Below are 27477 nucleotides of genomic sequence, written 5' to 3' on the forward strand. Positions count from 1 at the left end.
CTCTCCCCATTCCCCACCCCCCACCATATACTAGGACCTTAATTGTCCTCATATGAGAATTGAGTACATAGGATTCTTATTTCTCCATTCTTGTGATGCTTTACAAAGAATAATGTGTTCCCCCTCCATCCAGGTTAATACAAAAGATGTAAAGTCTCCATCTTTTTATGGCTGACTAGTATTCCATGGTATACATATACCACAGCTTGTTAATCCATTCCTGGGTCAGTGGGCATTTAGGCTGTTTCCACATTTTGGCAATTGTAAATAGAGCTGCAATAAACAGTCTAGTGCAAGTGTCCTTGTGATAAAAGGATTTTTTTTTTCTTCTGAGTAGATTCCCAGTAATGGGATTGCAGGATCAAATGGGAAGTCTAGTTTGAGTTCTTTGAGGGTTCTCCACACTGCCTTCCAAAAAGGTTGTATTAGTTTTTAGTCCCACCAGCAGTGTAAAAGTGTTCTCTCCTCTCTACATCCATGCCAGCATCTTCAGTTTTGAGACTTTGTGATGAGGGCCATTCTCACTGGGGTTAGATGATATCTCAGGGTGGTTTTGATTTGCATTTCTCTAATAATTAGGGATGAGGAGCATTTTTTCATATGTTTTTTAGCCATTCATCTACTTTCTTTAGAGAAGTTTCTATTCATCTCTCTTGCCCAGTGATCTAAGGGATTTTTTTGTGTTTATTAATTTGAGTTCTCCATAGATCCTAGTTATCAAACATTTGTCTGAATCAAAATATGCAAAAATCTTTTCACAGTATGTAGGTTGTCTATTTGCTTTGGTTATTGTCACCTTAGCTGTACAGAAGTTTTCAGTTTAATTAAGTCCCATTTGTTTATTTTTGTTGTTGCGATTGTCGTGGAAGTCTTCCTCATAAAGTCTTTCCCCAGGCTGATAGCTTCCAGTGTTTTCCTCACACTTTCTTTGAGGATTTTAATTGTTTCATGCCTTAGATTAAGGTCTTTTATCCATCTTCAATCAATTTTTGAGAGTGGAGAAAGGTACGGGTCCAGTTTCAGTCTTCTACATGTGGATATTCAGTTATCCCAGCACCATTTATTGAATAGGGATTCCTTCACCCAGTGTATGTTCTTGTTTGGTTTATCAAAGATTAGGTGGCTGTAAGATGTTTGTTTCACCTCCTGGTTTTCTATTCTGTTCCAAGTGTCTGTGTCTCTATTTTTGTGCCAATACCGTGCTATTTTGATCACTATCACCTTGTAATACAGCCTAAAGTCTGGTAGGCTGATGCCTCCAGCTTTGTTTTTATTGCCAAGTATTGCCTTGGCTACACAGGATACTTTTTTTTTTTTTTTGGTTCCACACAAAATGAAGAATTATTTTTTCCAAGTCTCAAAAGCATGAGGTTGGCTAGGCGCCTATAGCTCAACCAGCTAAGGCGCCAGCCACGTACACCTAAGGTGGCGGGTTCGAATCCCCAGCCTGGACCCGCCAAACAACAATGACGGCTGCAACCAAAAAATAGCCAGGCGTTGTGGCGGGCGCCTGTGGTCCCAGCTACTTGGGAGGCGGAGGCAGGAGACTCGCTTGAGCCCAGGAGTTGGAGGTTGCTGTGAGCTGTAATGCCACGGCACTCTACCCAGGGGGACAGCTTGAGGCTCTGTCTAAAAAAAAAAAAAAGCATGAGGTTGGTATTTTGATAGGGATAGCATTGAATCTGTAGACTGCTTTAGGAAGTATAGACATTTTAATAATGTTGATTCTTCCCAGCCATAAGCATGGTATGTTCTTCCACTTGTTAATATCTTCTACTATTTATTTTCTTAGGGGTTCATAGTTTTCTTTATAAAGGTCCTTTTCCCCTTATTTGTGAGGTGTATTCCTAGGTATTTCATTTTCTTTGGAGCTACTAGGAAGGGTACTGTGTCCTGGATTTCCTTCTCATCTTAGCTGTTATTAGCATATAGAAAGTCTACTGATTTGTGGACATTGATTTTATATCTTGAGACATTACTGTATTTTCCAGGAGTCTTGTGGTTGAGTCTTTGGGGTTCTCTAAGTATAAAATTATACCATCAGCAAAGAGGGGAGTTTCACTTCCTCTGCCCCCATTGGATGCCTTTAATTTTCTTCTCTTTCCTGTTATATTGGCTAGAACTTCCAGCACTATGTTGAATAGTTGTGGCAATAAAAGACACCCTTGTCTTGTTTCAGTTCTGAGTGGAAAAGCTTTCATTTTTACTCCATTCAGTATAATATTAGCTGTAGGTTTGTCATAGATGGCTTCAATCAGTTTAAGTAATGAACCACCAATGCCTATATTCTTCATTGTTCTAATCAGGAAAGGACGTTGAATTTTATTGAATGCTTTTTCTGCATCTATTGAATCATATGGTCTTTGGTTTTGCTCCTGTTGATATGGTGAATTATGTTTATAGATTTGTGTATGTTAAACCAGCCTTGCATCCCTAGGATAAATTCTACTTAATTGTTGTGTATGAATTTTTTAATGATAAGCTTTAATATATTGGCTAGAATTTTATTGAGAATTTTTGCATCTATATTCATTAGTGAAATTGGTCTGTAGTTCTCTTTTGTAGTTGGGTCTTTTCCTGGTTTTGGTATCAGGGTGATGTTTGCTTCATTGAATGTGTTGGGAAAGATTCCTTCTTCCTCAATTTTTTGGAACAATTTCTACAGTACAGGTATAAGCTCTTCTTTGAAGGTTTGATACAATTCTGGTGTGATGCCATCTGGACCAGGGCACTTTTTGTTGGAAGATTTTTTTATTGTTTCTTTAATCTCAGTGCTTGAAATTGGTCTATTTAGAAGGTCTATTTCATCTTGATTAAGTCTAGGGAGGGGATGTGATTCTAAGTATTGCTCCATTTCCTCTACACTGTCATATTTCTGGGCATAGAGTTTCTTGTAGTATTCAGAGATAATCTCTTGTATCTCTGTGGCATCTGTGGTTATTTCTCCTTTATCATTTATGTTGGAGGTTACTAGAGATTTTACTTTTCTGTTTCTAGTAAGTCTGGCCAAGTGTTTATCTATTTTATTTACTTTTTTGAAAACCAACTTTTTGTTTCATTAACTTTTTGAATTTTTTTGTTTTCAATTTCATTAATCTCTGGCTTGATTTTGACTATTTCTTTTCCTCTGTTTGGTTTAGGGATGAATTGTTTTTCTTTTTCCAAATCCATAAGGTGGTATGTGAGTGTGCTAATGTGTTCACTTTCTGTTTTTCTAAGGTAAGCATCTATTGAGAGAATAGATCTAGAATAAGCATTTAGTGTGATAAATTTTCCTCTCAGAAATGCTTGCTGTATCTCAGAGGTTTTGGCAACTTGTGTCTTCATTGTTGTGTTTGAGGAAATTGACAGGTTCCTCTTTAATCTCTTCCTGGGCCCAACTATCATTCAGCATGAGGTTGTTTAGTTTCCAAGACTTTGTGTGGGGATGAATAATTTTGTTGGAGTTGAACTTCACCATTATGGCCTGTGGTATGGGAAGAAACATGGTATAATTCTATTTCTTTTATTTTGCTGAGGTTTGATTTGTATCCTAGGATGCAATCTATTTTAGAGTATGTGCCACGAGTTGAAGAAAAAAGGTATATTCCTTTACTTTGGAATGATATGTTCTATATATGTCAATTAATCTCATTTCATCTAGGTTCAGGGGTCCTCAAACTTTTTAAACAGGGGGCCAGTTCACTGCCCCTCAGACCATTAGAGGGCTGGACTGTGGGCCCTGGGACAAGTCAGCTGCTAAGCAGGACAGGCAGCGGCTGCAAAAACACATGGCGGGCCTGATAAATGTCCTAGGCAGGCCTCATGTGGCCCCCAACCCATAGTTTGAGGATGCCTGATCTAGGGTCACATTTAACTCCTTTGTATCCTTGTTTAGTTTGTTTAGAGGATCTGTCCAGTTATGTCAAATGGGGTGCTGAAGTCACCAACTATTAAGGTGTTGTGGAATATCATATTGCTCAGACCCCTTAAAGGTCTGGGAGCATTTAAGTTAGGTGCATAAATGTTTAGTATTGAGATGTCTTCTTCTATTATTCCTTTGACCAGTATGAAATGTCCATCTTTGTCTTTCTTAACTAAAGTTGCTTTGAATCCACTTGTGTCAGAATAAGATTGCAACCCCTCCTTCTTCTGATTTCCATTTGCTTGATACACTATTTTCCATCCCTGAACCTTGAGTCTTGATTTGTCCTTCAGGGCTACATGTGTCTCCTGGAAACAGTGTGTGGATGGCTTGTGTTTTTTGTTCCATTCAGCCAGCCTGTGCCTCTTCAGTGGGGAATTCAATTCACTGATATTTATTGGAAGTATCAATAGTTGTGGTAGAATTCTATTCACCTTATTTTGAGGCAGTTTGTTGTGTAGTTTAATCCTTTGTGTTATTGTGAAAGCTAAATTCTGGCCTCTGGCCTCTAGATGTATACTTTGGTGGTGGTCCGGTGCAGTGTTTAGTATTGGGACTAAGTCTAAGTATTTCCTGTAGAGCTGGTCTGATTGTGGCAAATTTCCTCAGTGCTTGTATATCTGCAAATGATTTGATTTCTCCATCAATTTTGAAGCTAAGTTTGGCAGGATACAGGATTCTAGGCTGAAAATTATTTTGTTTAAGGATATTGAATGTGGATGACCATGCTCTCCTGGCTTAGAAGTTTTCGGTAGAAAAGTCTGTCAACCTAATGGTTCTGCCTTACAGGTCAATTGGTGCTTATTCCTAGCTGCTTGCAGGATTTTCTCTTCATCTTGACTTTAGACAGGTTCATTACAATGTGTCTTAGAGAGGTTCTGTTAGAGTTTAGTTGACCCAGGGTTTGACATTTATCTGAAGGGAGTATGTCAGGATCTTTAGTAAAACTTGGGAAGTTTTCATTTATGATAGTCTCCAGTGGAGTTTTCATACCTTTAGGACAATCTTCTTCCCCCTCAGCGATTCCTATTATCCATATGTTTGAACACTTCACGGCATCTCATAGTTTTTTAAGTGCCTACTCTGCTTTTTCTCTCTTCTTTTCTGACTCTGTTACTACCTGTGTTAACTCAAAGACTTTATCCTCTAATTCTGATGTTCTTTCTTCTCCATGGTCTACTCTATTTTTGATACTTTCTTCCACTTCTTTACATTCCAATTGTCTCCTTCATTTCTTTAAGCTCATCCATATCTTTTGTATATTCTACATGTCTCTTGTCTGACTTTTGGTTCTGTCTTTCCATTTTCTCTTCAAATCCCTTTATTGTCTTAATCATCCATATTTTAAATTCCCTTTATGTCAAATCCTTTAATTCTTTATAGGAGGAGTCTTCTTTAAAAATTGCCTCATGGTTCCTTGGAGGAGTTGCTCTAATTTGGTTATTCATGGTGCCTGAATTTTTCTTTTGGTTCCTCCTCATGTGTGCTTTATTCTTCTTCAATTCCTTGTGCACTTTTTTCTTTCTCACTCCCTCCTTTGCTTCAAGTTACCCTGTCTCAGAGTTTAGGTGAGGAAGAGGCCTCTTGGGTCAGAAGGCAGAGAAGGGTTACAGCAAGCATAGTGAAGCAAGAAGAAAAGAGAAAAAGAAAAAGGGGGGGAAGTATAGGAGAAAGCAAAAGAAAGAAAAAGAAGAGAAAGAAAGGCAAAAACAAGGGAGGAACAGGGACTAATAGAAGAAAATTGAAGAACAGGTGAGGAGGACAGGAAGGGAGGATGAGAGTGATAGAAAAATTGTTCTTCTTCAACATGGTGCTAAGGCCATGCCTATAGCTCAAGGGTTGTGAGAAGCGGAGCTGGGTAGGTTCCTCAAAATTAGGCCCTCCTTACTTGTCTATCCACAGCCAAACTCTTCCTCTGCCAAAAAATAGGAGGAGAAGAAAAAGATCAAACACAAAAACTAAGAAGGAAAAATGGGATAAAAAAAATGTAGAAAAGTTCTGCAGAATGATCTTCCTACTTTCTTCCTGGGACCAAGATTAGACAGTTCTCCTGGTCTCCTTGAGCAAGGCTACTGTTTCAGTTAACCTGCTAGACCACTGCGTGTCAGACACACCCTCAGCAAGGAAAAGGTGGAAAGAGAAAGAAAAAAGAGAAAACTATATATATATATATATATATATGCATAGATAAAGGAAAACTAAACGTACAATTGGATCAAATTAAGGGGAGGGAGGGAGGAGGGAAAAAGGAAGAAAGAAGAAAGGCAACAAACCAAGAGAAAGAAAAAACAAGAAATGGGGTGGGGGAGATATCTTGGTTGATGCCAAAGTACTTTATGTGGGAGAGATGAGATGAGTAGAAGTGTCTCTATCAACTGAGAGAATACAGTGGAGTGTACTAGGGTGCGAGAATAGTTCAAGCTAAAATGCTACAATCAAAACAATCAAAATTCTACAATCAAAAAAAAAATTAAAGAATATAGAAGTCCTTGATCTTGCTAAATGTAAAAATGGAATATAGGAGAAGATTCAACTTTAACACTTAACAAAAAGCAAAGCACATTGAAACAAGATAAAAGAAAAGGAAAGCAAAATAAAACAAAACCTTAAGATAGCCTGATGTAAGCAATCTCAACAACCATTTAAGGGAGGAAAAAAGAGAGAAAAAAATAATAATATAAGCTAAATTAAAACCAAGAGAAGAAAGAAAAAATAAAGCAACAGCTTTCAAAACAACATTTACATACGCACATATATGACATAGGGATTCGATTTTTGTAGGAATATATTTATGCTGTAATATAATTCCTAGACACCCGGTGGCACTGTGAATTTGGAGGACAAACCAACACAGCTGTTAACCTTTCTCTGGTTCCCAGGCATACAGCAGTTTGCCAGCTTATTTGTTCCTGGTGGTTGCCTGTCCACCTCAGCACTGAGCCCCTGCAGATCTGGGATTCCAGAGATCTCAACAATTCCTCAGCGACAGGCCTCTGCAATCATCCACATGGGGGATAGGGGGTTCCTGGGCCTGTCCTGAGTGAAGGATTGCTCCCCACAGGCGGAACCCAGACTGCCACAACCTAGGCCTCCAGCAAGAGGCCTGCCCACACAATGGCCTGCTGTTCTCCACAATGGCTGTCCCTGATGGGGAACTTTCCCCCTGTACGAATGTTTCACTCACTGCCAACTGCAGTGGGGCCGCTCTAGACAGTACCCCAAACTAGCCCCCAAATTCTGCTTGGGAATGCCTACTTGTTCAATCTTATCAGAATCCCTGAGCCTGATACGGAGTAAAGGTCCACTTCCCAAAGGCTCCCAGCAAGATATCCTCTTATACACGCTAATGGTGCCCTCTGCCACCATGGCTTTCCTCTGTTTGGGAACTTTTCCCCTATGGATGCTTCATCGGTTGCTACCCGCCTTAGAGCCGCTTGAGCCAGCAATCCAATCTGTCCACCAAATTCCTCTCAGGAGAGCACTGTGTAGTCTCCCAAAAGGAGCATAAACTGCCAAAATTTCCCTTTGGACCACACTACTGCAGCTGCCCACCCGCCACCACCATGGTCTGGGCAAGCCTGCAGAACTTGCCCAAATGTGTAGGTTCTCCACAGCTCCAGTCAAATCCAGCTGTCCACTTCCATGCTGCACACTCCAAGGCACCGCTGTATGTCAACATTCCACAGCAGGACCAATCCCGCCCTCTTCCTCTGCCCTTTTGCTCTAGGAAGGCTTAGCTAAACGTCCTTGGGGAGTTCAAGCTGTTCACATTTACTGAAAGTATTAGTATGTACGGTAAATTTCTGTTCACCCTGATTGGTAAACCCTTGTTATTTTGTTTTACCTCATTAGTCACTGTGGTATTTGGGTTCAGAATTTTAGCTTTTAGATGGTTTTATACTGGTGGGTGTTTATTTTGCTGATCCATGTATAATGCAGGTCTGAGTACTTTCTGGGGTGGTCGTGTGATGTGCTTCTGTGATCCTGCAAAGCACCGTGCAGGGGTATCTCTCTCAAGGACCAGCTCAGCTAGGACCCTCCACTGGGCCTTTCAGTGCAGGGCACTATCACAGTTGCTGTATGGTGGAGAGGACTATTACAAGTGGGATAGACTCTAAATTACTGTCTGTGAAGCCATCATTGAAGGAGGAACAGAGGAGGAGAGTTCAGATGCAAGAATGCTGGCTCTCTGCTCTCATGGACCTCCTCTGAGGGATCAGAGCCCTGTGTCCTGCTGCCAGCTTAAGGCTCCTTCTCTTCGTGGATGTGGAGAGAAGGGAAGGAGAGGAGAGAAGCTGCCTTACCCTTTCTCTGAGCTCTGGGCCTCCCAGGATACAGGTCACAACACTAGCCATCTCTATTTTTTTTAATAATTAATTATTTTTTATTAAATCATAACTTCGTACATTGATGCATTTATGGGGTTCAGGGTACTGCTTTGATATACAATGTGAAATGTTTACATTGAACTAAATAACACATCCATCACAATTATACTCATTTCTTAATAGTTTTGAAATGTACCATTGCATCATGCACATTAGGTGAGTCCCCCCCCAATAACTTCCCTCCACCCATATACCTCCTCCCCTCTCTCTCTCTCCTCTTCCCTTCTACTTTCTGGACTATAGCTATGTTTTGCCATTTGTATGAGTGTGTAGGTGGTTGCATATTAATTTCATGATAGTATTGAGTACCTTGTATACTTTTTTTTCCATTCTTGAGAAACTTTACTAAGAAGAATGTGTTCCAGCTCCAACCAAGAAAACATAAAACATGTGAAGTCTCCATCTTTTTATGGCTGCATAGTATTCCATGGTGTACATATACCACAATTTGTTAATCCATTCATGGGTCGATGGGCACTTGGGCTGTTTCCATGTCTTGGCTATTATGAATTGGGCTGCAATAAACATTCTGGTGCAAGTGTCTTTGTTGTAAAACAATTTTTTATTATCTGGGTATATACCTAGTAGAGGAATTGCAGGATCAAACAGTAGGTCTACTTTTAGTTCCTTGAGTATTCTCCAAACTTCTTTCCCAAAAGGTCGTATTAGCTTGCATTCCCACCAGCAGTGTAGAAGCATTCTCTTCTCTCTGCATCCATGCTAACATCTGTAGTTTTGGGATTTTGTGATGTGGGTGAATCTTACTGGAGTTAGATGATATCTCAAAGTGGTTTTAATTTGCGTTTCTCTGATGATTAAGAATGATGAGCATTTTTTCATGTGTTTGTAGGCCATGCACCTGTCTTCATCAGAGAAGTTTCCATTCAAGTCTCTTGCCCACATAGAAATGGGGTTATTTATTCTTTTCTTATTGCTTAGTTTGAGTTCTCTGTAGATTCTAGTTATCAGACCTTTGTCAGAAGCCTAACCTGCAAAAATCTTCTCCCATTCTGAAGGTTGTCTGTTTGCTTTACTTACTGTGCTCTTGACTGCACAAAAGCTTTTTAGTTTGATCAGATCTCAGTAATGGATTTTTGGTGTTGCTTCAATTGCCCAGGGGGTCCTCCACATAAAATATTCTCCCAGGCCAATTTCTTCAAGTGTTTTCCCAGCACCCTCTTCTAGTATTTTTATAGTTTCACGTCTGAAGTTTAAATCTTTTATCTTTTATTAATGATAATCTTTTATCATTAATTTTTGTTAATGGCAAAAGGTAGGGGTCCAGTTTCAGTCTTCTACAGGTTGCCAGCCAGTTCACCCAGCACCATTTGTTAAATAAGGAGTCTTTCCCCCACTGAATATTTTTGATAGGCTTGTTGAAGACAAATGATGATAAGCAGCTGGGTTCATCTCTTCATTCTCTATTCTGTTCCATAAATCTACCACTCTGTTTTTGTGCCAATACCATGCTGTTTTGATCACTATAGATATATAGTATAGCCTTAAGTCTGGTAATGTGATACCTCTTGATTTGTTCTTATTTCTGAGTAATGTATTTGCTATTCAAGGTTTTTTCTGATTCCATATAAAATGAAGTACTATTTTTTCAAGTTCTTTAAAGAATGAGAATGGCGCTTTAATAGGGATTGCATTAAATCTGTAGATTGCTTTGGGCAGTATGGACATTTAAACAATGTTGATTCTACCCAGTCATGAGCATGGTATGTTTTTCCATTTGTTAACATCTTCAGCCATTTCTTTTCTCAGATTTTCATAATTCTCCTTATAGAGATCTTTCATGTCCTTTGTTAGGTAAATTCCCAGATATTTCATCTTCTTTGGCACTATTGTAAAAGGAATAGAGTCCTTGATTGTTTTTTCAGGTTGACTATTGTTGGCGTATATAAAAGCTACTGACTTGTAAGTATTGATTTTGTATTCTGAGACACTGCTGTATTCCTTGATCACTTCTAAGAGTTTTAAAGTTGAGTCCCTCGGATTTTCGAGGTGTGGGATCATGTCATCAGCAAAGAGTGAGAGTTTGATCTCTTCTGACTCTATTTGGATACCCTTGATCACCTTCTCTTGCCTGATTGAGATAGCTAAGACTTCCATTACTATGTTAAATAGCAGTGGAGACAGTGGGCATCCTTGCCTCATTCCTAATCTGAGTGGAAATGTTTTCAATTTTACACCATTCAATATGATATTGACTGTGAGTTTGCTGTAAATGGCCTCTATCAGTTTAAGAAATGTTCCTTCTATGCCTATTTTCTTAAGAATTCTGATCATGAAAGGATCCTGAGGCTTTTTCTGTGTCAACTGAGAGAATCATATGGTCTTTGTCTTTTATTTTATTGATGTGATGTATTATATTTATAGATTTACATATGTTGAACCAACCCTGTAACCCTGGAATAAAACCAACTTGATGATGGTGTATAATTTTTTTGATATGTTGTTGAATACTGTTTGCTAAGATCTTATTGAATATTTTTGCACCGATATTTATTAATAATATTGGCCTATAGTTTTCTTTCTTTGTTGGATCCTTTCCTGGTTTGGGTATCAGGGTGATATTTGCTTCATAGAATGTATTGGGAAGTATTCCTTCTTTTTCTATGCTTTGGAAAACATATAATATAGGTACTAATTCCTGTTGAAAGGTTTGATAGAATTTGGATGTTAAGCCATCTGGTCCTAGACTTTTCTTTTTAGGGAGATTTCATATTGATGATGCTATTTCAGTGGTTGATATGGGCCTATTCAAGATTTCTAATTCTTTCTGGTTGAGTCTAGGAAGCTGGCATGCTTCCAGGTATTGGTCCATTTCCTTCAGATTTTCATATTCCTGGGAATAGAAATTTTTGTAGTAATCATTGAGGATTTTTTTAATTTCCAGTGTCTGTTTTTATTTCTCCTTTATCATTTCTGATAGACAATGTTAGAGATTTTACTTTTCTATTTCTGGTTAGGTTGGCCAAAGGTTTATCAATTTTGTTAATTTTTTTCAAAAAACCAACTTTTTGTTTCGTTGATTTTCTGAATGATCCTTTTTTTTTCCAATTTCATTTAATTCTGCCCTAATTTTGGTTATTTTTTTTTCTTCTGCTGAGTTTGAGGTTGGAATGTTCTTCCTTTTCCAGTTGCCTGAGATGAATCATTAAGTTGTTGGCTTCCTCTCTTTCTGTTTTCTTGATGAAGGCTTCCAGTGCCATAAAATTTCCCTCTAAGGACTGCATTTGCAGCATCCCACAGGTTTTGATAATTTATGTCTTCGTTATCATTTAGTTCCAAAAATTTGGTGATTTCCCTCTTAATCTCTTCTTTAACCCAACTATCAGTCAGCCTAAGATTATTTAGCTTCCATGACTTCGTTTGAGTATGGAGATTCCCATTGCTGTTGAGTTCAACATTTATTCCATGGTGGTCTGAGAAGATACAAGGAACAATTTCCATACTTTTAAATTTGCTGAGGTTAGACTTGTGTCCTAGGATATGATCTATTCTGGAGGATGACCCATGGGCTGATGAGAAGAATGTATATTCAGTTTTGTTAGGGTGAAATGTTCTGTAGAGGTCTGTGAAGTCCATTTGTTCTAGGGCAGGAGTCCTCAAACTTTTTAAACAGGGGGCCAGTTCACTGTACCTCAGACTGTTGGAGGGCTGAACTGTGGGCCCTGGCACAGGTCAGCTGCTAAGCAGGACAGGCAGCAGCAGCAAAAACACCCAGTGGGCTGGATAAATGTCCTCAGTGGGCCACATGTGGCCCACAGGCCATAGTTTGAGGACATCTGTTCTAGGGTCAGGTTTAAGTCTACTATTTCTTTGTTTAGTTTCTTCTTGGAGGATCTAACCAAAACTGTCCAAGGGGTGTTAAAATCTCCAACTATTATAGTGCAGGAAGATATCAAGTTGTTCATATCCATCAGGGTCTGATTTATGAATTGAGGAGAATTCTGGTAGGGTGCATAAATGTTAATTATCAAAATCACTTCATTTTGGATGTTTCCCTTGACAAATAGGTAGTGACCTTCCTTATCTTTCTTTATCTTTGTTGTTTTAAAGCCAATTGTATCTGCTACTAAAATTGCAACCCCTGCTTTTCTCTGGTTTCCATTTGCCCATATCATACAAGTCCATCCCTTCACCCTGAGTCTATTTTTATCCTTTAGGGTGAGGTGAGATTCTTGTATACAGCAGATATCCGGTCTAAGTTTATGTATCCAGTCAGCCAGCCTGTGCCTCTTTAGAGGACAATTTAAACCATTCACATTAATTGAGAGAATTGATAAGCCTGATTGTGTTTTGGGTGTCATTATTTTCAGATGTCCAGTGGACAATTTTAATCCTTTTACCACTGTGGAAGTTGAGTTTTGTTCAAAAAATTCGTGGGTGAGTTTCCTTTGGAGGTAGAGCAATGTGCTGGTCATTGTGGAAGATGGGTCTGAGAATATCCAGGAGACCTGGTTTAGTTATGGCAAATTTCTTCAACATGTCTATGTCATTAAAGTATTTGATTTCTCCATCTCAAATAAAACTCAGTTTAGCTGGATAGAGGATCCTGTGCTGGAAGTTGTTTTGTTTTAAGAGATTGAAGGTTGATGACCATCTTCTTCTGGCTTGAAACGTTTCAGCTGAGAGATCTGCAGTTATTTTAATATTTCTCCCTTTATAGGTGATGCTTTTCTTACATCTGGCTGCTTGCAGAATTTTCTCCTTCATCTTAACTTTGGCATCTAGGAGATGCTTTATTTGGATTGAGTCTTGTTAGGGTTCTGAAACTGTCTGCTATCTGAAGTTCTGTGTCTCTTGCAATGTTTGGGAAATTCTCCTCCAAAATCTCTTGGAGTAGAGCATCTGTACCTTTAAACCAACCTCTTCTCCTTCAGGAATTCCTATAAGACAAATGTTTAATCTTTTGGAGTGATCCCACAACTTTCTCAGGGAATGATCAGTTTTTGCTCTCCATTTGTCTGCCTCTTTGACTGTTTGGGAATGTTCAAAAGCTTTGTCCTCAGTTTCAGAGATCCTTTCTTCTGCCTGATCAACTCTTATTACTGAGGGATTCTACTGTATTTTGGAGCTCCTGAACTAACTTTTTCATTTCCTTGAGCTCTGCTATCTCTTTTTTCATTATGTCCCTATCTTTGGTGACCGGGCTTTGAATTCATTAATCTCTTGAGGCAACTTTAGAACTACTCTTTGGAATTCAATTTCCATCTTTTCTTCCATTCTATTTATCTTATTTGCAATCTATATTCTCAATTCAGTTTCTGACATTGCTGCCATTGTCTATGCATGCAATCTTCAGTTGTATCTCCTTTGTCATTTCTTAGAGGTATTGATCTACTCTGGTTATTCATGTTGCCAGAGTTCTTCTGTTGGGTTTTCACCATGTTTATTTTCCACTGTTTGGTTATTAGAACTGGTAGGGTGATATTAAATTGGGGTTCCCAGATAGTAAAGATAGCCCCTTAGCAAAGCTCTAGGCTTTGTAATTGTGGCTAATCTCCTACAACCTTACAAAGCCCCCTTTCAGAGTTTTGGCTGGAGACTCTAATAGACCAACCATCTAAGATAGTGAAGGCTAGCTCTGTTTTGATATCAGCCAACCTCTACCCTATCTTAAGAACCCAAACTATTAGATTTAAATATTGACTGTGAAAAGATACAAACAGCTGCAGCGCCCAGCCCCCACCCTTCAGTTCTTTTCCACTACAGAACTTCAAAGGTCAACCTCAGAATGTCCCAGAGTGGACAGCCCCAGACACTGGTTCCAACCAAATTGTCTCTGGCAATGCAAATCCTGCCCAACAGAGAGGGATTGAAGGACAATTCAAAGCAAAGGGATTCAAAGCACAATTGGAGTCAGGTATCTACACTCCTGCCCACCAGACTCAGTCCACACTATTGTCTACTTCTCTGCTCACAGGCCCAGCTGGAGCTAGGGGCAACACCCCCTCCCACAGGTCTCAGTCCACACACAGCTAGCCTCTGGGGTAGGGTCTGGAGTAGTGCTTGCCAAACCATTTGGAGTCAGGGGACCACAACCCCCTTGCCAGTCTCAGGCCACTGCCTGGCAAGCCTGTTTGCAGGCTCCATTGGAGTCAGAGCCTTGGGCCTGCCCTCTGGTCTTAGTCCACACACAGCTAGCCTCTGCTTGCCAGACCAGTTGGAGTCAAGGGACCTCACTCCACCTGTCAGTTTTAGTCCACTGCCTGCCAAGCCTCTGTTCGCAGGCTCTGTTAGAGTCAGGGCACCACACTCCACCCACAGGTGTCACTAGAGGCAGTGGAGCACGCTCTATCACTCAGGGCCTGGTTCACACCCAGTAAGCCACTGCTTGAGGATTCTGTTGGAATCAGAAACCACACTCTTGCTCTGAGGTCGCAGTCCATGCCTATTAAGCCTATGCTCCCAGGCCCAGCAGGGACCAGCCCTGTCTCCCAAACTCAGTCCACACAGGGCAACCACTCTCCTGCTGGGGGTGCTGTCAGAGCCAGGGGTTCTGCACCCCATCTCACCAAACACAGCCTGAACTGAGGGTCAACACTACCACTGGCCAGGCATAGTCATATACAGGGGACTACTCCTTCTCCTGCCCAGTATCCCTTTCTTCCCACACCCTCTTTCTTCCCCATTAGTTACAGATTCTGTGTCCTGATGGTTGGTGGTCCACACTATGCCCAGGTCTCTCAGGACAAGACCAAACACTCTATGCTCTGCAGGGGGCAGAACTTCAGACTGCCATGTGAGGGGAAAAGGGTGGACTGGGAGTCTGGACTTGTGGGGGAAAATATCTGTTCAATTTTATGCCTGGCAGGGTGGTGTCTAGGTTCATAAGTGGGACCTCCCTGGAGAAAGAGACCTGGAGTTTAGGGGCTCTCTCCAGTGAGGTAAAATGAGAGGTCTTTTGTTCCCTACTCATTCACAGATAGCCTGCAGCAGACCTCCTGCTTGGGGGAGGGGTCTCCCATTCTCTAGTCAATAGGCTTTGTACCTATAATTTGTTTTCTTGAATGCTCTTCCTTGAAGTTACAGCTTGCCAAACTCCTTTCTTGGCTTAGCTCCCTGTCTTTGGCTTCATACAGTCTGATTCCATCCAGTTTTTCTTCCTCTGCTCAGGAGCCTCTGATGAGGGTTGCCAGCAGTCGGCCATCTTCCCAGAATTCCCTCTCATATTAACATTTTAATGAGGTGCTACTTAACGATCTTGCTGTCTTGAGGAGGCAGCATTGTGAACAGGTACCTGAGGTCCTCTGTGGGCTCACAGGAGTAGTCAAGCTCCTCTATGCCAATATGTATGGCCTCACAAAACCAGGTTTAATCCTAGACTAATGTTCCAAAATAGTTCTAATAATGACAGGAAAAGGAAGCTTCTTGGTAGCTAAACAATTAAATTATCTAGTAACAAATGTATGTTAATTTATATAGAAGCAAAATTAATAAAAGAATCTTAATGCTGAATACAGATTTGGTCCTGTATTTCATAAAAACAGCTTTTTTTTTTTTTTTTGACTGTTGTCTTCCCAGGGATCTGAAAACAGGACTTCACTCAACCTGTTTCATGTGAAGGTGTCTGGGAGCCAATAGTAACTTAACCATACTAGGATTAGGTAACAGTACTAGACAGGGATGCTTATCAAATATATCTTTTCACTCAGATTCCCAGTCAATAAGGTGATAGTGGCCACACCTTGCAAAGTCAAGGTTGGTGCAGCTGAGAAAGCACAAGGCTAGAGGAGAAAAGACACATCTGTGCAGAGAAACAGAGGCTGTGTCTTTCAGTGTGAGAAGCACACAAAGCAAGTGTTGCAGCATACAAGGCACAAAACAGGCTTCAGTGTGAGAACAAACGTAACATCATAATCTGACCTGAAGAAACCACTTAGGGTTGAGGAAATGAAAAAATGTGAAATTAAGAGTAGCAAGAAGAAACCTCAGACAAAAGACTTTGCTTTTGTGATGTCAAGCAGTCTGGAAAAATTATAAATCCAGCTCACTGAAGATACCAAAGATAAGGCTAGAGCATCAGAACCCAGGAAAGAACCTACAGATCAACCGACAGCCCGGTAAGTCTAATATTAGGGCAGGCAAAGACAGGTCAGCAGCCCTAAGAAGGATACAGGAGGTAATAGAAACCACTGCCAGAGGGCAAAAGGCAGTTTGGTTTTCAGAAAAATCAAACAAATCCAGAAATTCCTCCATGTCCCCAAGTGACCTATTTCAGCCCTTTAACTTGGAGTCATTGAAATAATGTGGTTTTGGCATCACAGTCACAACAAAAAGTAAACTCCATGGAGGAAGAGGAGGAGACTGAAACTTCAGGCAATAATGATTTATATTCCCTAGCCATACTCAGAGCTCTTGTCCAGGCATAGTTCAGGGAACTGAAGGCTATGAAATACATCTTGGGCTTTATGAATCCTGCCTACTAATTAATGGACACCTTCTTGAGACCATTCAAAATACTAGGTAAGGCTGGGATGGTAATGCACTTGACCAGTTTCCTTTTGTGTTGGCTGTGTGGTGGATGTGCCTGGGAAGTGCTTCTGTGCACTGTCCTGCTAAGCCAGTGGTTCTCAACCTTCCTAATGCTACAACCCTTTAATATGGTTCCTGTGGGTTGCCACCCACAGGTTGAGAACCGCTGTGCTAAGCCCATCCCTTCAAAGTCACTTCATGTACATTCTTCAGTGTGATTTGCAGAACAGAAGCTTGTGCCTCTAAATCTCGGGAGGCACCAATAACTCTCCTTTTAGCCAAACTAGATTGTTCCACACAGGTAAAAGGAGCTCCTTTAGCAGGAATGTGCTCTGTGACCTCACTGCTTGCAAACTGTCCTGAGATCTTTTCCTTGATGTGTTTTGTGCAAGTGATAAGATGCAACCAACACACTAACTTTCCAAATGTTCCTACTAATGTCTTCTATGGGAACATCCCCCAAGGGCATTCATCCTGCCTACCAAAATTTCACAGGCAACAGTTTTACAAGCATTTTGTCAGAGATAAAAAGACACAATAGTTTCAGCCCGTGGTACTAGTGTCTTGTGCCTACATTGTGTCAAAAGCCATTTACGTAAGGCAGGGGGACAATGGGCTCCAACTCTGAAATCTGGAGGCCCAATTGTAGAACATGGTGGCCACCCAGGTGGGAAATTCAGCAGGGACCTAGGTAGGGAAGGAGGTTGCTCACAGTCCCATCTCCACAGACCAGGCTTCAAGACAAACCTGACCTAGGCAGCTTTGTCTCCTGGAAGTCACCCCTTCAGGGACACACCCAGAGGCTCCAGGTAGCCACCCAACCAGAAAGGAGGATATGAGTGTCAAGTGCCCTGGGCTCTTGCATTGCAGGGCATCGGGAAGTCAGAGCCTCAGAGCTCAGGGGCCCCACCCAGCATCTGATACCCAGGACCTCCTACCGTCCCTGTCCCCTCCACTTGAGACCCACCTTACAGGTTCCCCCTTTGCTCCTTACCCCTTTACTCTCTTCCTCCCTCAGCCCATTTCACTCTTCCTCCTATCACTCCATCCCCCTTTCCCTCCTTCTCTGCATCTCTCTGGCTATCCCCTTGTCTGACTGTTTCCCCCAGGCCCTCTGCTCCATCCACTGCAGTCCTGTTTGGCATCTGCTCACCATTCACATCTTTCCATCTCTTAATGAAGAAATAACAGGATTCTCAGAATCTTGGGACTTCTCTAGGAATCTCTACATCCAGTTCAGCTTCCTTGGAGCCTGCCTAGACTTGGTGTCATTGGGCCCTTTATAGGGAAAGAGAGTGACACAGCCTGAATGGGACTGAAGGTTGGATCCCTCAACCCTCATGGTCTGTCTTCTCTGTCGCATCATGAGAAATCGCACTTCACAGAGTAAGAACCTGCTGCCCATCTGATCACAAGGCACCTGGGACTGGCAGGCAGCAGGTGATCCATGAATATTTCTAGAAGGAACCGTCCTCCATGTCTTAACACAGGCTGTTAACACCATCTCAGAGACTTCCTGTCTCACTCTCAGTGTGGACCACACACAGGATGACCCTGCTTCTGCCTGCAGCACCTCAATGTGTGCCCAACTCTGTGCAGGAATCATCGATGTTGACCCCAAGGGTCAGCTGGTTCTCTAAGGAGCAGACACTGGGACAAACGGAAATGTAAATGTTTATTAGGGGAAAGAGAACATCAGGCAGAGAATATGCTGACATCAGAGCAGATGTGACACATTTTTGAATAGTCATCAGAGTTCAAATTTGTCTTCAAAATTCAATATAGTTGTACTGTTAAGAAAAAAAGATTTTGGTTTATTTGCATGTGATCTTATTTTTTCCTAGGAACATTTTGTCTCCTGTAATATATCTTGTGCCCCTGATAAATACTTCTCTGTGGCTGTGCTGTGATTCTACATGTCATAAAAAATGATTGTCCTAAGATCCCAGGTAGGGATCACTGGGCTTAACTCTGTACATATTTGCATAGTTATCTTTCCTTTCTTTATGTGGTAGGATGTGAATTCTAATATCAGAAAGGGGGACTTTGATTTTTTTTTTTGAGAAAGGGAATAAAAATCTCTGGGCAGAGCAGCTGCACACTAAGAGTTATTTTATGGACTTTAATGAACGTGTGTTGATGATCTTCTGAGTGGGGATATATGCATCTCAACAGTGAGAAGCAGAGTGCCCAGCATGTCCAATCATTTCACAAGATTCTTTACATGTTTTCTCCCTTCATCCTCAGACACCAACCATCCCCTGATCACACGTAACACAGCTGAGACTCTCAGTGGGCCCCGCAGAGAGTTGGTGTTGGGGCTGAGGCAGCAGGAGCACAAGGAAAGGTTGAGGGTGTGGTGTGGAAACTTTCAGAGAGCAAAGGTGAGCATGAGGGTGGGAACCAGAGGGTGCTGAGGATGAGCTGAGACATCTCAGGATGGGCCTGCAGCTCCCACCAGGGTCTGCCTCAGTCTGAGGGGCAAGGCCTCTGCTCCACTCAGCCAGACCCTGCCTCATTTTTATTCTCACTGGGCTCCAGTAAACTCAGGAAGGAAAGGTCTCCTGACAGAACCATGTTAGCTTCCCCAGACCTTGAGACCATTCATCATACTAATCCAGAACCTTCACATATCTGGGAGAAGAATCATCTTTCCTATGAATGATGGACTCAGTGGGCTACACAGACCTTCTGAAGGCCTAATGGGAAATGTGACCCTTCAGTGCCACTGAGGCCCCCCAACAGCTCTGCATGGTCTTCATGCAGCCCCCAAACTTTTGCACAGGCTGCAGCCCTGCTGGGAACAGCTCTCTAGCTGTTCTGAGAGCTCAGCAACCTAAGGATTCTGGTCTCCTCTCCCTCCTCCTCCCACTATACACTCCCTTTTATCCACAGAGATTCAATCTCTTTTTACATATAAGGCCCTTTCTCTGCTGCTTCCATCACAGATGACCACAGCTCTCCTCCTGGACACATAAAGCCCTTGCAGGAAGGAACAGGTCTCTTTCCTCCCAGAGCCAAGACTAAGACCAGCATGTGGCCAAGGTTATAGGCCCATCTACAAAGCTGAAATTTCTGACTTATATAAACAACTTCCTTCCTCATGTACGAGAGACACTTGCTGCCCAGCTCGTGATGGGGAGACAATGCTGCCCACTGTGTGACCTCAACCTGAGAGCAGCACCATGTGCTGAACCAGCTTTACCCTTGTCCTGCCAAGACCTGTAGCACCACATGTGACATGGTTTTCTGCTGACTCAGTAACAGAAAAGATGAACATGCCAAAAAGCCAGCTCATCCTGTTAGATCAACATACCGAATAATGGTGGTAGAGGCGGGGCCTGAGGCTGCAAAGTCCCACAGCAGGGGGGAGCAAGAGGGTCATAGCTCCTCCATATGGATGAAGGGCCCTCCTTGAGGTTGGGCATGCTGGCTGTTTCTGGGAAACACGGGGACCCTTTTGCATCCATGTTCACCTGGGTAACAGAAAACCTGAGGTTTTGAAAACTGTTGATGTGATGGACAAAAACACCAACTCCAGTAACAGCTGAACCCCACTGAAGCAGGTGATAGACGCTGGCACCTTCCCCGCCACTGAGTTTCAAACCAGCAGCTTCAACCGTTTCTTTCGAAAGCTTTCTCCCACTAAATTCCATCAACTTCTAGGAATGAAGGGAAGTCATGGAGACCAACTGCTATGTCCAGGGCCAACCTCATGTTCCTTATAGCACAGTAGTAAAAACAGAGAGAATAAGAGGAATGAAAAGTCCATCCTCCTCACAGAAATCACAGCTATATTTAAGAGAACTACCTATAGGCACTGAATATCTTATCTCTGATTCTCAGAACTCTGCAAGGTAAGTATAACAATACTGACCTAAATCTAAGGGAACAGAGGTTCCCAAGAGAAGGAGAAAATTCCCCCAGGGTCACACAGCTTGCAGGAGGCAGAGTGGAAGTGGATCCCAGGTTCCCCTGCACCCCCTCTCGCCCCTCTGCTTCTTCTCCCTGGAGTTGCTACCCCTGCGCACTGAGAGCCCTGGGGAGATGGGGATTCCTGCAGTCCTGCAGGGGAACTTGGAAAGGGTTTGCTCACAGAAACAATGTTACCTATATAAGGCAGTTAGGTGTAGTTATAGGATTTATCCAAATTCACAGGTAATACCAATTTTTTTTCTTTTTTTTTGCAGTTTTTGGCCAGGGCTGGGTCTAAACCCAACACCTCTGGCATATGGGGCCAGTGCCCTACTCCTTTGAGCCACAGGTGCCTCCCAGTAATACCAATTTTTAAGTGTACTGTGACATAAAGGATAAATTTGACCATGGAAAAGTGAGGTAGAAATCTAAGGAACAAAACTGAAACAAATGTGTTTTGATTTCAAGTGCACAAGTCCCTTGGTTTCTGATGTGAACACTCACCAGCTGTCACTGACACACAGCCCCAAGGGAACTGACTTGTGTGACCATAGTTTAAAGCCTTTGGTAGGAATCAGTCCTACAAGTAATTAGTCACTTTGCCCTTCACTATTTCACCTCCAGTGTATATTTGCTATTACCATTGTGTAAATGTGATGACTCAGAATATTTTATTGAGAACTTCACTGGAGGCCTTTGGGTAGCACAGTTACCAGCAGAGATGGGGCAGTGACCATACAGAATTTACTTCATTAAGGAACATTCAAAATTGAACAAAATATGCAATGTAAAGTTGGGGGGATGTGTTTTCATGCTTAGTTCCTTTCTGAGTATTACAGCAGATGTTCTTTTTTTTTTTTTTAACAGCAGATGTTCTAAACAAGTTAATCACCTAAGCCATTACAGAAAAAAGCAACAATAGGAACAATGAAAACATATGCCAGGGACCCAGGAACATCACAAGCAGAGGAGAAGAGTCAGGCTTCCCTGGGGAATGAGACTTAAATCAATGGAGTTAAGTGGCATCCTCCTGCTGTTACTTCCAGACATAGCAGTGAACACCAATCAGCATTCAGTCCTTGACCTCCGTGTATTGAAGGTTTTGGAAGTATCATCAAAGGAAGAGGGGAATGGAGAAGTCTGCAGGCTCTTGGGGAAGATTTAATTTTTGAAAAGTAAAGGCACAGAAGACATCACAGAACACACAAAGCAGAGGTCAGGCCAGGAGAAGGTGCTGTACATAAAGAAAATAGTTTTCTGAAATAGTTACAGTGAAAATGACCACAGCATTACCTTTTTCTTGTCTCCATTTCCGAGTGGAATCTGGACGCTGCTCCTGTGGGCCTCTGGAAGAGGTCCCCAGTGCACTAGAGGCCAAAGAAGGGACATAGGATTCTGACTTAGATGATCTGTGCAGAGAGAGAACCCTCCATGCCCTCTTCTGCCATCAGGCTAAGTGTCCACTCCTGGGTCCCTCACCAGAGGCACAAGGTTTACCAGACGCCCCCAAGTCTCAAGTTTGAGAAAGATACCGCAGAGTTTGGTGTCTAGTTGTTTTCTTAAATCAGCCAATGGGGTCAGGTCAGGGCTCAAACTTGCCAGAAATCAGCATTCAATTTGTAGTTTCCCAATGTGTGTCTGAGGAAATCACTTACAACTTAAGCCCAGATTAAAGATGACAATGGGAACAACCTTGGATGGGAAGAATATCGATAAACCCTTGAAATGAATAGCAAGGCATCCTTTCCTATATGCCATACGGCATTTTTTTATTAAATCATAGCTATGGGCATTAATGCAATTATGGGGTAGAATGTGCTGGTTTTATATACAATTTGAAATACTTTCATCCCATGAGGCATTTTTAAAATATCCTGAGTCACATTTAAATTGTCTCCCATATCTGTCCAGGTATTTTAAATGCTGAAGAACAGAAACAGACTAATATCAGAGTAATGAGACAAGGAAAGAGCTATAGGAACAAACAGCAAAGTTTTAGGGTTATGCTCATATGATTAAAGAAGCAAAATTACATAAATTTACTAATCCTAAATTTACTAACAGAATCCTATAGATTTTAATAAGCAATTAAACAGAAAAAGGAAGCTCCTAAACTAAAAAGCAAACATCTCTTATCTTAAAGCAGATGTCATTGGACAATATTTCTCCAGAACGACATAGAAAGAAAATGTTCTGTCTCATCAGCACATACAGCTCCAATACTCAAAGGCTGCTCATGTTATCCTTCCCAAATAAAATTAAAGGGGAAGCTTTCAGCAGTCACTAGAGGAGGGAGAGAGCACTGACCCCTTTCCCTTCTGATTGGTGTAGGGTAAGCGAGTCTGAAGTCATTGGAGAGGGCAGAGCTCCACCATTGACTGGGGACCCACTCAAGGGCCGTCTGTCTGGGGCACCTGAGAGAAAGTGTCCTGGCACCCCTAGGAGATTCCCTTTACCTTTAGTTAAGTACTCAGGACTACATTAGGGAGCATAACAATCACCCCCAGAAGGAGACGCAGAGTGGTGTGGATTGTGCACACAAGTCAAGCCGCCGCCCTCACAGTGAGCTCCTACCTCTCCGGGCAGGAGGCTTCTTTGCACCGGGTTTCCTTAGTGCTGATTTCTTGGTGCAACACTTCTCTTGTGGATTCTGGCTTTCAGTTATTTTGCATCTTAAAAATAGACAAAGAATGGACTTGAATAAGAATTGGAACACTCAGTGCTTTACTAGACACTGACAGTTTCATCTTAAAACACCACAAACATTTCTGTAAATATGTCCACCACACTCACCCATGCCTCCACCAAGCAGCCTGCCATGTCTTTTGTGCTATCTCCCTCTCCAAGGCCTGAGACTTGAGCTGTGGGAGAAAAAACACGTCCACATTCTGACCTGGAAGACTACGCACAACAGCGAGGAAAGGAAGACATCTTACCCAGTAGTCTTGAGCCATCTTTTCATAAGCAGCAATCTGAAAAAATCATCAGATCAGAACCATATGTTTAGGCTTGCTCAGGGCTATGGAATTGTCTGTATTAGATGCTGAAGGATTCTGCAGGTGTCAGGCAGATGCACGTTACCTGGTAGTTGTAGTTCAGTTTCTCTAGGTCTGCCTGGTCTTTCATCTTCTGAATTGTTCTCCTATGGGGTAGATTTGCCTTTTTCAGATGAAGCACAACACTGAGCATGACATGAAACAATCTGCCCATGTTTCCGTTATCCTCACATCTGGACCATTACACAGTTTTTCCATACATGTGAAATATATTTCCCATTATTCTAAAAGTATGGCATCAAAACTGTTGCTCTGTTATTTTCTTATCAGTTACTAGATGCCTGCTGGGCTCTGAACTGATAATAAAGTCCTTACCTATTCTCACTATTTCCCTAATTTACCCTTCATACGGTATTTCTTATCATACAACTGTATTTTCCTGGTACTAATGTCCTTACCATAATTCACAGGGCGGTGACAACTGGGTTTATAAAATGGCACAATCATTTTTATGTGAATCATCCTACACTAAAATCCTTTCCTAAGGGTTATGACAATTTTCACTATCCCTGGACACATTTTATGAGTCAAGTTTCTCTCCACTATGGCCAGCAATGGGGATCAGGAAATGTTTAGAAACTTGCATTTTGATCACTTGTAAAACTTAAGATACCTTGTTTTCCTTATGTGAATTCTCTCTATGTATATGTCTTCTTACCATTCTGTTATACTTATGCATTAATTAGGTCTCTATATTGGAGAAAGCTTACAAAAGAAATTAAAACCCAGGAGGGGTTTCCTGAGCGGCTGGTGTTCAGACTCTCAACTCACTTATAGTTCTCGATTTCTTCTCTAGACAATTGCACATTTCTTTCCATCTCTAACAGCTGCTTCTCCCTTTGTGCCAGCTTCCTGAAACAGAAGAGAAATGAACATTATCCAGTAGCCCATAGGAAACTCTTCTTTTGTTCCCTCCCAGCAACAAAGCCTGGGCTTCCAAGGTTCCCTGCCACCTTCCCTGACACTAACAATCACCATCACAGGAAGAAGTGAAGTCGTTCAATGAAGGACACAGAAAAATCAAGCTTTGGCCTACAAGAAAGTCCTTTCCAAATCTGAGCTTCTACTCATTAGCAAACAGTCAAGGAATATTAAAAGCACCTAGAAGGCACCCCATATGTCCTTCTAGAACAGTGGTTCTCAACCTTCCTAATGCCGTGACCCTTTAATACAGTTCCTCATGTTGTGGTGACCCCCAACCATATATGGGGGTGTTCTGGCACCCCTGGGAGATTCCCATTACCTGTAGTTAAGTACTCAGGACTATATCGGAGAACATAATAATCACCTTCTAGAATAGTGGTTCTCAACCTTCCTAATGCCGTGCTCCTTTAATATAGTTCCTCATATGTGGGTGGGGGTCACCACAACATAAGGAACTGTATTAAAGGGTTGCAGCATTAGGAAGGTTGAGAACCACTGTTCTAGAAAGACGTATGTTGTGCCTTCATGGAGTAGCAATGAAAATAATTTTATTTTCATACTTCATGAAGTAGCAAAGAAAATAATTCTATGGTTGGGGGTCACCACAACACGAGGAACTGTATTAAAGGGTCACAGCATTAAGAAGGTTGAGAACCACTGGCATAGAGGATCCCGGAGGAGGGAAAAGACAAACCGTAGTGCTGGCCATGTGTACTCAATTAAAAATGACTGACCTCTTTCATGTTTATATGGATGGAGCTGGAACATATCCTACTTAGTAAAGTATCTCAAGAATGTAGGAAAAAAGTATCCAATGTACTCAATACTATTATAAAACCAATTTACAATCACTCACACTTTCACATGAAGAATAGATCACAACTATGGCCCAGGCTGTAGGAGGGGGGATGGGAGCAGAGGGGAAGGTCAGATAGAAGGAGGGTGAATGGTGGGATCACACCTATGGTGCATATTGCAAGGGTACATGTCAGATCTATCAAGTATAGAGTATAAATGTCTTATCACAATAATTAAGTAAATGAGGTGAGGGATATATTAACCAGTATAATGTAAGCATTCCAAATTGTATATGAAATCAGCACAATGTACCCCATAAATGCATTAATGTATACATGCTCTACCTCTTTATAATTTAATTTTTAAAATGGGGAAAAAAAGAAAGAAAATAAATAAAAATGATTGAAATATTCCATTGTCAGGGTGTGATCTCCTGCAAACAGATTACAAGTAGAAAACCATCAAACTTGGTGTTGATCAGCACAAGTCTGAGTTCATATAAAGTAGAGGCAGAAAAGGTAGACTTGCTGTGTTGCTCCCAAACTACGTTATTCACGATTCTGATCAAAAGGCTGTCACTTGACATTTGATTTAATATGGAGAATATATGAAATGAAAGAACTCTAAGAAACAGAGATAAAAACACTTATTAAAGAAAGTTAATACATTTGTTTGTGGTTACCCAGGAAATGCTTCAGCAAATGCTTTCTGAAGTGTCTCACATGTTGTGGTTGTGTTGCAAGGAGCTGTGGACACAAAGGGGAGTAGCACACTGTCCCCACCCTAAAGGAGCTCATGGTTTAATGGGAAGGGGGAGCCAGTGAGGACATACTTACCCCTGCCATGCTCATGGGAAGAAATGACACAAAACCTGAAATTTTTTTAATTTCAGATTTGTATGGAGGTATCAATGATTAGGTTACAATATTGGTTTTTATTAGGTAAAGTCCCTGTTGTAGTTCTTCCCCTCTCTCAGGAGGTGTGCCATTTGCCCTTACATTTGCCCATTAGGTGAGAGCACACCAATCTCCTCCCTCCTCCCCTCTCTCTCTTCCTCTCTCCCTGCTCCCCCCAACTTGAATTGAATTGAGTTTTTCTTTTGTGTGGGCCTGTGTTCATGTGCCTACTAGCTTTATATTAATATAGAATGTGTTGGATACTTTCTTCTCCATTCTTGTTTTACTGAACAGAATGATCTCCAACCCTATCCAGATTAATACAAAAGATGTAAAGTCTCCATCTATTTTATGGCTGAATAGTATTAGTATTTATAATACATACACCACAGTTTACTAATCCATTCATGGGTTCACGGGTACTTGGATTGATTTCACATATTGGTGATTATAAATTGAGCTATGATAAACAATCTAGTGCCAATGTCCTTAGGTTCAGTTTCAGTCTTTTACATGTGTTTGTCCACGTCTCCCACCACCATTTATTGAATAAGGATTTTTCCCCCAGTGTATGTTTTGGTCTGGTTTATCAAAGATTGGATGGTGATAAGAGGCTGGTTTCATCTCTAGACTTTCTATTCAGTTTTTTAGTCCTATGTCTCTATTTTGTGCCAATATCATACTATTTTTTTAATCACTGTAGACATATAGTGTATATAACCTGAAGTCTGGCAGGGTGATGCCTCTGAATATTTTTTTCTAAGAATTACCTTGGCTATGGATCTTTTTTGCAGTTCCATACAAAATGAATTACTGTCATATTCTTCAAAGTATGATATTTATATTTTAATGTGGATTGCATTAGATCTGTAGATTGCTTTGAGTAATATAGACATTTTCACAATGTTGATTCTTCCCCAGAATAGTATGTTCTTCCATTTGTTAATCTCTTCTGCTATTTCTTTTCTCAGAGTTTTACAATTTTCTCTGTAAAGTTCTTTCATGTCCTTTGTTAGATATATTCCCAGGTATTGCATGTTCTTTGAAGCTACTGTAAAGGGTATTGTATCTTTAATTTTATTCTCTTTCTTTTTTTTTTTTTTTTTTTT

General features: G+C 41.3%; 1 pseudogene; it reads right to left on the reverse strand.

Moving 5' to 3' along the window:
* LOC100961954 overlaps positions 1–27477 on the reverse strand; it is a 52337-nt pseudogene that overhangs the window by 19621 nt on the left and 5239 nt on the right.

The sequence above is a fragment of the Otolemur garnettii genome, unplaced genomic scaffold (genome assembly GCF_000181295.1).
Source record: "Otolemur garnettii isolate 467f Iridium unplaced genomic scaffold, OtoGar3 scaffold00044, whole genome shotgun sequence".
NCBI lineage: Eukaryota > Metazoa > Chordata > Mammalia > Primates > Galagidae > Otolemur > Otolemur garnettii.